Raw genomic sequence first — 12,016 nt, forward strand, 5'->3', positions numbered from 1 at the left:
CTTATTTACCGCTCCATTAAACGACAGAATCGCACAAAAAAACAATTCAATCAAAACTAACTGGAGGAATTTTAACAGCCACATTAATAATCCAAAACATAAATAAAGTTAATGTCTTTTGCATGTTTGCCATCGGCAACTCTATTGCAAAATTATTGCTGTACAATTAAAACATGAAAGGCAAAATTGAAAATAGCCTTTATCCCGGTGCTCAGTTAAAACTCTTTGTTTATTATATTTCTTGTTGCCTTTATGCTGGATGTAGCAAATGCACGAGGTGACAATGACCACTGGTAAAATACGGCTTGTTCACAGGGGTGCGCTCGTCTAATGGCCGCCCTGTCCTCTGCACTTTGCGGAGGAGCGAAGGGAGCAGCCAGCGCGCTGCGTTCAGTGCGATGTAGCGCTGTTCTGTTAAGGACCAAAAATCTCAGGATTTTGAGCCTTTCACAGCACACATCAGAGTGCGAGGCCAAACCGATCACAGAGTACAAACCTGAAAATACATCTCGGAGATCTGCAGATGATGACACGCTCAGGGAAACAGCAATATGTACAATCACAGAAGAAAATGGATCACTTTAGCAATGTATTTTCTCTCTAGGTAGTGACACCACTGTCTGTCCTGAGCTGACAGCTTCAAAGCGTTCGCAGTACCCCAGTCTGAAGCAGTGTCTACAATAGCATTTTTCTTTGGATCCCGTGTGCCAGCCTGCAACAATCGCCGCTTCCAAGATGCGACCATTAGAAGAACCGGTGCGCGCAGCCTGCTGCCAGAAAAACACCGCTTTTCCTCAAGCCCTTTTTGGAGCATGTCTAAGAAACATAATGGTTAAAAACTGCCAGTGATCATTCTGCACTGACACTCTCGCTGCTGGAGCTGTGCTTTTGCTGGCACGGCAGTGGAAAATTTGATGGGAGGGAAAAAAAAACCCACCCAAAAAAAGATGATGTGGAAAAAGACATTTCTCTTTGCCACCCCAGAGCCTCGACGAAATGCAAATTGTTTGGTTTTGTGCCCTGTAAGTCTGTCCCTCTGTTCAACTTCCAAAGGTTGATGTGCTCCTCCTCTTCTAAGCACAGATTTCTTGTTGACAGCAAGGGACAGCAGAAAAGCGCTGCAGATGCTTGATGTGGCTCTCTGCAGACAGCACGTTACATTAAGGGTGAAATGAAATACTTCAAAAAGAAGGAAACACATCCCTAAAGACTCTACCTGTTTGAAACCCCACTCCATTCACTGAATGTATGGACAGCCTGTGCCAATAAAAGCAAGTGCATTTTAAAGGTGAATTCAAAAGCCTTTTACCTTCTAGGAATGCAGTTCAAGATTACTGAGCTCTGAATTTTTTCATGGCTGTTGAAATCACGAATACATAAAAAGCAAGGTTAAAGCCGCACACCTCACGCTGCTTTAGGTGTCAGTGACATTATCAACTATCGCAAGAGTGACACGGACCCCTGAGGGTCCAAACTCTTGGCAGGTAGAAAGCATTTCACTTTCCCTGAAAACAACACGTATGCATTCATGAAGTCTCATTCTGTGCACGTATCCTGCCTTGGAATCTCATGCAGATATTTGTAAACATTTATTTTCTTATCTGATTTCAATTCACCTTTGAGGTCGTCTCCTTGAAACTCTCTCAGCTAAGAAGTAAGAAGAAAGGCTAAGCAGGTTGTCTAGTAATTAGTAAATAACAACAACAACTATGGACCAGGATGATGATGGCAGGATCGTGTAAAGACAACAAATCTATCTGGAAACGCAGCAAGAGAGTCAAAACGAGCCCGTGAATAAAGTTACACATATAAATCCACATTTAAACGTATCACTATCCTCATTTGCTGGTCGTACCGCACAGCCTCTGCTCACACCGCAGTCAGTTTGAGCTTGCAAATGCTCATAACCTTTAAAGAGAAGGTGTCCCAAATCCCCAGTGGCCTCCAGCGCCGGAGCTCTGTGCGTTGCAGAAGGTTCACCTCAGTTTTTCTCACTGCTTGCTTGGGATATTTGCTCTCTGGGCTGTGTGGCTCCGCGAGCTTTTCATTAATAACGAAACCGCTATTCCTTTTCTTAGTGACAGTTGCCACGATGTTCTGTGGCACAGGTAGGCTACAAATCCTTGTGATTCATTGGGTAAATTTAATGGCTGTTTTTATGAAGCATTCCTTGCTGCTCTTACATCTGCTCCAATTTCTGGGTAGCAAAGGATTTCCCCTCTGCTGATTTTCTAATTGTTTCTATAATGCCAGTATTATGTCAGGAAATACGCAGACAAGTCTGGGACAAGATTCTCCGAAACTCATGCCATTTCAATAAATTTGCAGGTAAAAAATGAGGAGAAAAATGCAGTGAAAGAGACTGAAGATTTTCTGTGCATCAGCTTGATCCCACAGCTCCAAACATTCCCAAGCAAATTTCTGTTTTGTAAAGACCTCTGATCCTTTTCTATCTAGCAAGCATTTTCCCCCCAGTTCATCAAAGCATGCTTTTGTCAGCATGCCTGCTTTTATTCCCTAGTAATCAATATATTTGCATTTTGGTGTTAGCACCTAGAGGCCAGAATCTCATTGCACAATGTGTTGCATAAACACAGAAGAAAGAGACAGCTCCAGGCCTAAAACCCCTCTAATCTATATATCTACACATTATTATGATGGCGGGGTGGTCGCAGCATGTTCTGATGTCTCAGCTGTAATCTTACCTACCTAGTGAGTAACAACAAGAGAGAAGACACAGCAATATTCAACGCAGCATGTGCTGACAATTAAGAGCATGCACACGCAGCACCTCCGAAGTTTACACACCGGTTCCTGGCACACACAGTCACGGAAAACAGAGCTGGCGAGGATTTGGAGAGGGCTCAGACAAGCCATCCTCCTGCGCCACGCCGGGATCAGCTTGCCTGGTCAGATGTTTGTGTAATCTTGGCCACTGACCTCTTTTCAGATTTCGCCGCTCTCCCCACACAAACTCGGCCAGTGTGTCCCTATTTTAATAACTCTTAAAATAACTCAGGTTATTATCTTTTTTCAAATGTCTAGCCTAAACCACCCTTGCTGTATTGAAGTTCTGTCCCCGCAGTGGCGTGGAGAACAGATTGTTTCTTCTCCCGTTGCAGCCACTGCCCTCAAGTTATGGCGTAGATAAGCAACAGTTAAGTGGATTATAAAAGCCAAATGCAACAAAACAAACAGAAGGTCACAAGATCAAACAACGAGACTCATCTGCAGAATGGGCAAAGCGAAACACAAGAGGTTTTCTTGCAGTATGGGCTCAGAGAAGGAACTCAAGAATGGTGCCTCCCAAGAAAGAACAGAGATGTATCTGCAGATGTTTGCAGTCACTCCTTCCACGAAAGAAAAGCAGCATGAGAGGAAAACGTTCAGTATTTATTGGCCATTTTCTTACAGTATCTGCTAAAGAGAGGTGGGAGCGAGGAGCGCTTCCCCTGTGCAGCAGTACCTCTGTGCCATCAGGAATGCTGCGTGAGCGATGCTGATTAGTTCAATAACAATTAGTTAATTGTGCTTCAAAAACAGCTACTGCGAAGCTGCTTTCCGCTGTGACAAAGCGGCACAAGCTATATTTAGAACGTAAAAGATGCTTCCCACCAATTTCTGGCTGTTTTAAGCTAGGCTACATTTTGTGATGGAAGTACGCGCTTTTTCCAAGGACTGCACTTTCCGGGGTTACTCGGATGTATTTCAGTTGCAACGAGACAGGCAGCGCAACATACAAAACACGTGGGGCTTAACCCCTCCAACGCAACTCTATCTGCTAACGTGGGACAAGTGCTCCAACCCTCTCAATCAGGCAAGATGATCTGGCACCAAAACCTGGTGCTCTGCCAGTTATTAGCTTCAGCAGGCTGGTGTCACTCTGCAGCTTGAAACGAGTCTCAGAAAAGAGCAATCTGGTCTCTCCCATCTTTGAGAAGCCCAACCTCCTATTGGGGGGGTGTGTGTGTGTGCAAAGCAGCTAGAAATAGCCAGGTTTTAATAGGAAATACTCTTTTTTTTCAGGGATATTGATATATGTGATGTATGTGTTGATTTACATGGTTGCATAGATCAGTGTAAGAGAAATTGAAAAATTTCCTGGTGTACAAGAGACCAATGGAAGTCAATAGAAGAACAACATCTCTCTCACCCTTGTGAACACTGATGAAGAGGGAGCATAATCTAATCGATGCAAAAGTAGAAAGATAAACAGACAAACCTAGCTTGGTGGAGAAGAGAGAGAGAATAGCTGTCAGGATGGGGACTTTGGGAATCTAGCACCCCTGCAATAGCTTCACTCTGTGCCATGTTATCTGGGGAGGCAAACTCTTGGCCCCCTCCCTGTATACTACACTTAGTACAGTAGCTGTGTTTTGCCACGTCAAATTTTTAAGGGTATTAAAGTCATGAAAAACCATAAATAAAAGCAGCTGCAAATGACACCCAAATGTAACATCCCCAGCTTCTTTGCTTTACACTGGGAAGCTTCCCAGCACTGACTAGGCATGTCTTCAGCCATCTGCAGAGATGTGAGAGGGAGGTGGGGGTGGAAGGAGGAAACAGGAGAGAGATGACATTCACTGCACATATTGGAAAAAACTTTGAAATGAGACAAGGACTAGAAATGGAGTATCCTTTCCATGGATCCAGAGTCTAGAAGGTTATCTGCCAATGCCATTTTTTTGAACTGAGGAGGCAATCATGTTCTGAGGAAAACTCCACAGACATGACTTATTCATGAAGAACCTTCATAAACTGGCAAGTGACTCAAGCAGAAGTAATTCTCATCTTTTCCCTCACCATCTCTTCCAGTGGTGGTGAAAACACTGTTGCTGTGATAACTAATGTTTAAAATACGGGGTTCGGGTTTCCCAATGAGCCACGTGCAATTCAGGATTTTCATGGGACAGACATGATCTGAGCGATGCAGAAAAAGTTACTGCGATTGTACTACAATGCCTACAACAGAGGTAAATCTCATGGAGCAGTACTGCAAAATAGCTAGAGCCTGCAAACAAAACCTACACACTTTTCTTTTGCTGAAGCCCACAGTTCTACTTCGTTAATACAAACCTAAAATAGGCTATCACATCGCATACTGAGATTATCCATCAAGGGACTGAGAACGCCTGGCCCAAAAGTAAAGCCCTTACAGAACTGTCAGACTGCCTCTGGAAAGGGCATACAGGTGGTTAAAACAAGAAGGGGGAAAATAATAAAACGAGCTTTTTCCTCTATTTCTTTTGTGTCAACGAGGATATGATCGCACACAGGCAGGCAGCCCATCAGTCAGTAGAGACGGACCCATGAACAGGAACACAAGAGGCTGACAAGCATTAGGTATGCGCAAACAAGCATACAGGCACACACCTACAAGCTAAAATCCCCTCTCTCTCACATCAATGCAAATTAGGGTTAGCTCCGCTACAGCTAGTAGAGCCAATCCAGTGTGAAAGTTGTGTAACTGAGAGCAGCGTCAGCTCTGATGAGCGCAGGATTCACCCCCCAGGAGGTACCGAAGGTTGTTCAAGGGTGTGAGGGATGGTGAAGAACTGCTGAGTATTTGATACTCTGGCCTGATCCTCCCTCACGTGCACTGGGAGGAGTGGGAGCAGCACTAGGTGGGAAAGTACCACTCACAACTCTCTTAAAAACATCTACCCATTAGACAGAGGAAAATTATTTCCCCAGAGTATTTGCCCAGGCTCTCTAGTTCCCAGGACTCCTCCTCCTCCATTTAGAGTCACATTCCACTCATTATAATTTGTTAATCCCACACTCTAATATCATAACACCACGAGTTTGCGATGGCTGACAAAAGCACCCACTTAATGTTCACTAACAGTAAAGGCAGCACCTACCAAAGCCTAATAAGCACCAACAACTCCTCATGCTCCACTAAAGTCAAGAGAGCGTATCAAATAATTAGGGTGAATCTCCACTGGGTTTGCCATATACCAAATGTTAAAAGCTTTATCGGAGAAAAGTCAAACTGAGCAGGTGAGATCTGCCACTGTGATAACCTTTCGCTGTGGCTTTTGATGCAAGTTTGGGTAGCTGACCCCCCCGAGGGATTCATTTAGGATTTACAGATTGCAATGGCCAGGGAACCCCAGGGAGCCCACGGAGGACTGTGATCTTGTGCTCCTGGGGAGAGAGAGATTAAATTTACATTTTTCTCAACTCTGAGTTAAGATTTTTCTCTTTCTTTGTTTATTTTGCAGTCATAGCATCCCTAAGTTCATCACTGTGATCCTATACCCCCACATCATCTCAGTGTCCGGATTGCTGTGGCCAAAATGTTTTAGAATACTATTAAGTCATACTTTCATAAGAAAAAATGGCAACTTTTTTGTTTTCAGTCTACAACAAGCAACCTGAAATGCCTCCAGTTCCATGATTGACGATGGATACAGCAAACAGATGTCAGAAAAGAAAACCAACTGTGTTTCTCTACAGCTGGCTTCACAGCAAAGCTGTACGGAGGAGGCAAAGCCACAGGAGTTGAGACCCACATGAAAATACTTACACCATTTTGCTCACATATCCCAGGATGACTGAAAACAAGCAGAGCAGGACTGCACAATTAGAGAAAATAGAAATTTGGCTGCAAATATAACCCTTTACTCAAAAATACTCAAACTCCAGCCTGTGTCTGCTTGAATGTGAGCTATCGGCCAGGGGCTTCCCCACTTCTTTACCAGTGCAATTTATGGTCCGTTTTACTTTACTACTGATTGCTCATGTTTTTGAAAGGAAGGTTAATTCTTTTGCTTTTAATGGAGTAGCTCTGCTGTTAGTTCAGTAAGGCTTTGCATACACGATCAGGGTTCTCATCCCTCCGCCCTCTGTGTAACTGTGCAGGGATGTCCCTGCACTCGGCTCTTCACAGCCCATATAACACTGCAGCAGAACAGCTAATTTCTCCTACCACTCCCACTGCTGCTTGTACCAACTACGGAACAAAGACACGAGTCCTGATGATGAATTTGAGTACGGCCAGTCTGCCTGTCTTGGGCTACCGTCAGTGCTGAAAATCTACGTCAAATTGTTGGGTTTGTGAGATGGAAGTTCATCATCTGAGCAAAACGTCGCACGGCAATTGCAGCCCAACGCCACCCACGCCAGCAATAGCAGTGGCAGAGATAAGCAAGCTCAGTTGATCAAAAATTGATGATATTTTTGCTTGGACAGAAACATCTTTCCTACATGGAGACGTGATGAAAAGAGGCAATTAAACCAGAGCTAAGCAGGAGCTGCCGCACTGTATAAAGCATTGTGCCATACCAAAGGCTGCTTATGACCAATATTAACAACTTAATGAGCTGTTAACGAGGCACGCATTCAGCTTTTACTTGCAGCATGAAAACATTGCAAATCATTTTAGGGAGCTTCTGGATTGTCAGTGGAGAATTAAAGATGTCAAATAAGCCCATCAAATCTATGTCTCAATCTGGACACTGCTTTCCAGTGCATTCTCTTAAAATTCCTTTTCCTATATGGTAGAATAACTTGCTTTGACAGCAGTACGATTCTCACTTAGACTTTGCTTCCTTCTGCCTTGACATTAGATTTCAGTCTCCAGAGAGCTGCAGGGATGTCTTTTTGACATGTTGACATTAAGGACACTTCTTCCACAGACTCACACTGGCACGGTTACTTTCTGTCTTACCATTATGGAGCAGCTACTGAGCTAAGCTACTAAATTTGGAAGTTTAATTATGAAACCTTTGTGCTCATCTGTAAACAGATTAAGAACGTAAAACTACCCTTGAAAAATAGCCAGTTTGAGTAGGAAAGGGAGCCAAGGTTTATATAGAAAATTCATATCCATAATTCCCCAGCAGTGCAGCAATACCAGTTACACACAAGCAATGAGTAATGCTCTAATGTAGGCACACTTTAGTTTGTTATTTTTTACTATCCTGTCACAGCCCTGCTGGATTAGATAATGCAGCCGAGTGCTATCTATACTGCTATTACCACCAGCGGAGCCGCATTGATGGGAACAACAAATCCAAATTGGACTTGCTGCAGACAAGCCCCAAGCGGAAACCACGGACAGAGTGAGTCTGGAGGAGTTTAAAATCCACCAAGAAATACTGATGGGATGTACCCAGTGGCTGATCCTACTCTCAGAAACGGAATGCTGTTGGGATACAAGCTTAATGGTTTCCCGTAATGCAAAAGAAACTGAAGAGAGGTTTCTTTCCCAGTCCAAACAGGAAACGTCTCACCACCTTTTTTTCCCCTCTTCATCTTCCTATAGTTTTCCCTTTCTTGCTCTGATTTTAATCTCTTTTTAGTGCACTGTTGCAGAACACAGCTTGGTCCTTTAACTCTGAGCTCAGAGGAGAACTTCTCCTCCCTTAGGGATAAAGATGCTGGGGACAGGATGAAACCCCAGTGTCACTCCGGGAGCAGGGCGTTCCCAGGATCGCTCTGCTCTGGGTAGAGCTCATTCACAACTGAGCATCAGCTCTGCAGATTCTTTAAATCTGGGGGGGGACAGGAGAGGAAAATCAATGTATCAAACACCCTGCCATCCCCCAAAAGTAGCCTTATGCTGAAGTGTCAACAATTAAAAGGCATATACCTTGGTATCTCAAAGGCTTGGTGCTTTAAAAGTGTCAAGGAAGGTCAAACTCTTTGTTTAAAGTTTGAGCAAGTGAAACCAATAATTTATTTTACTACTTTCCATCCTCTTTTGTTTATCAAGGGAAGACACTGTCCCTAGGCTGACAGGTTTTAGACTACTGCAATGTGAAATGGCCACGATAATCCTTCTCTTCCCTCCTCCAGTGGCGTCTGGGATGGAAATGCCCACCCAGTTCTTCTAGCTGTGCCAGCAGCAACGCGCTCCCTATCTGCATACGCACAGTCAGTCACCGAGAGACATGGCCCACGTGTCCCAAACAGATAGGAGAAAACAGCCAAGGGGGCCACAGCAGACTGATCGAAGCTGCCAGCTCTAATGCGTTGAAACGTTGTCATTCCTCTCATAGGCTGTTAACAAGGAGGCACAGGGGACTTCTTTGCACAGCATCTTCTCAGCTACATTTGGGGCAGGGAAGGAGATAAAGCTTCTGTGCTATAAGAGAAAGGGGGTGGGGGGCAAAGGTAATGCTGAGGGACTCCTCCAGAAAGCGACCCATGATGGGGAGGTGACACCACGTATTTTGTATGAACACGTGAAAAGAGTGAGGCCTGCAGAAATAGATGAAAACACTCAGGGACAAAGCAGACTTGTTCTCACAACCTTCTCTGGCATCAGCATAAGAGACAAAGGGACATTGCCCAAACACAGATAGCCGGGTAAGAAGGGCCAAGAGCTCTGGGCTAGAAGCAGCTTATAAAGGGGACCCAGGTGCCTGGAGGCAAGTCTTTGCTTCTTTAAAAGGATTCTTTCTCCTTATCATGGATTCTTCTCTGTATTTTGTCTTCTCTTTCCCAAACCTAAATCACTATTTTTGGTCTCAGAGCTTTCCAGGTGGTTTCTACTCCTTACCTGTAAAATGCTGGAGGTGGCCAGGCAGCTCTGAGTTACCAGCAGGGCAGAGCTTCCCTCCATGTGCCACTTACAGGTGGACAAAATAAAGTTTGGGAACTCTAGGAGCACCTGTGGAACTGCAGACAGATGAAAACAGTTGCAGATAACAGTGGGAAATTTGCATTGGCATCTGCAAGGTTTGCACCAAGAGGTAAATTCAAGTTTTTGGAGATGGTAAGAAAAGAGAGGTAAGAAGCAGTCGTCCCCCTGTCCCATTCCTGTTCTTTTCCAAGCTACAGTTTCACTTTGGAAAAAAGTGAGATGGCCAGGAAACGTGCTTTTCCGAAAGATGATGTTAGCAACCAAGGCAGCATTTCAACGTAGGACTTCTTAGTTAGAACTCTCTGTCTTCCAGCTCTTTTCACTCCTTCCCTTTCCCATTGCAGAACCAGCTCTCAGAGATCATTATTACAAAGAACAACAACAACAAACCAGCTTCATCAGTTCTTGTGAATGCTGAAGGTCACCAATGTCACCGTGAGTTATAATGACACACATCACTCCCCTCCTCATGCAAACGGATTTAGAGCCTGTTTAAAGGCTAGCGTCTCTCAGTGCACTTCACCCCTTCTGCTACCTCTTCTTCACACACACGTGCTCTCCTCCAGCAGCAGCTGCTGGAAGAAATTATGAATTCCATTATTTTTCATCCAGAACAGCTTTGCAGTATATGGGAGAAGCACTGGAGGCTGCAGGCTCGTTAGCACAGGATTTGTATTGCCGCCTTCCATTTTATTCACCTTCCCAAATCAGGTGTAGCACGCCTGCCCCAAACCTGTGATTTCTGTTTAATTAAAATGCAGGCAGTGGAGTCTCCTGAACTCCAGAGCCCACCAGACAATTAGATAGTGACAGTGACCCACTAGAATAATGCTCTTGATATAGTGGCTGCTCTAACAGAGTCTTAATTTCAGTCGAGCAGAACAGCACCTCTGGTAGCAGCTGCATTTAGGGCTGGGATGAATATCACTACCCAGCCTGTCGCTGAACACTCACTGCCTTCCCAATCAAAGCCGGCATCCCTGACAGCTGAACTGTTAAATGAATTAACAAGGCGAGAAGGGGGTTTGCCGACGGGGCTGCGACTCCCTTCCTAATTTCTGCAAGTGGCAGCTTTCAATTTTTCTGTCATTTGTCAGGAGACACGCTTGGTTCTCTAATGAGCAGGGCAGAGCTGCAGCCAGCTCTAAAAAGGTGACGTTACGAGGATCTTCTGGTCTGCTAGGAGAGGGATCCAGATGCTTGAGGTGGGTGGGTGAAGGACACCGGCTCTGTTCCGACAGAACAGGCAGTGCATCCTTCCCGGCTGTGCTGAGTGCAAGGTCTCCCAGCCTGCTCTCCTGGCACAAGGAAGAACTGCTCTTCACATCAGTGAGTTTTGCAAACATCCAGGCAGAACTCAAAATGGAGCCTTTGCTGAGGCTTTGATCTTATGAACTACTGCAAGAAGAAAAATGGGTTTGCTCCACCTGTTGAAAAAACCCCAAACCACTTGTGTCCAGCTCCCTTATTGCCCATGCAAGTCAGGATATGTCCTGTTGCCCGGCAGCAGCTTGTTCTCTCCCTAAATCTCCCCCTGCGTGTCAGTCAGAGCCAAGTGAGAGCTGAGTGCCTGTGCTGCCCGAAAAGGCTGTCGGCTGGGGTACAGCTCAACAGTGCTCCAGGGCTCAAGAGAAACTCCCCATTCGGGTGCTTTTTACTCGTTTGAGTGGCAAAACTGCAAGAAAGTCTGTTTTAATGGCTTTTTTTTTTTTTCTCAAGTTTGTCAGGGGGCTCCATTGCCTACTTGACCTTTTATTGTAAAAATCCAGCTACAGTCATAGAAAAATCCGCAAATCTCACGGGGAAGAGTGCAAGAGGGAAGGAAGGATTTACAGACACTCCTCCTTCCGCACCACTCGTCTGGCTGCACCAGACACAGCAGCTAAGCAGCACATCAAGTGTCAGTATTATTTCCAGGTGCCCCACGCTGTATGAAACACCCACCAGGACTGCACAGAATTGGATATTTTCACTGAACTGGCTCAAACTGGCCCCATTTTCCCCAAGGCACATGCTGTATATTCCTTTTTACAACTGAGAGAGGAATGTTCTCGCACCTACCAGAATTACTGCAACCCTTATGGCAGAACGGAGCACCGTTTAACAGTTCCGAGACGTAAGCTATCTGGGGTCTTCAGAGGTGGACTGGTCCCCTTCAGTCATTTTGTGTTTAGTGCTGTGGCTGCATTGTCAAGATTTGTTGTTTGTTGGGAAGGTTTTCTCTGGTTTTAACATGGATGCCCCATTGTCAAAGCCAAGCGGACCCATTTTTTTCCAGCTTGCTGCTTAACTGCTTTTACCATGGGTAAGAACATCAAGCAAACAATAACAACAAAAACTTGTATTGCCACAGCACACTTTAACTCAAAGGTGTCACAAATCAATTTAAAACTTAAATTGCAATACCAACTCCAATCACTT

General features: G+C 44.8%; 1 protein-coding gene across 3 annotated transcripts in view; it reads right to left on the reverse strand.

Annotated features, from left to right (window-relative positions):
* The window catches only part of SDK1 (sidekick cell adhesion molecule 1), a 407,664-nt gene that overhangs the window by 29,050 nt on the left and 366,598 nt on the right, over positions 1–12,016 (reverse strand). The gene's annotated exons all lie outside the window — the stretch shown is intronic.

The sequence above is a fragment of the Balearica regulorum genome, chromosome 15 (assembly GCF_011004875.1).
Source record: "Balearica regulorum gibbericeps isolate bBalReg1 chromosome 15, bBalReg1.pri, whole genome shotgun sequence".
NCBI classification, from domain to species: domain Eukaryota; kingdom Metazoa; phylum Chordata; class Aves; order Gruiformes; family Gruidae; genus Balearica; species Balearica regulorum.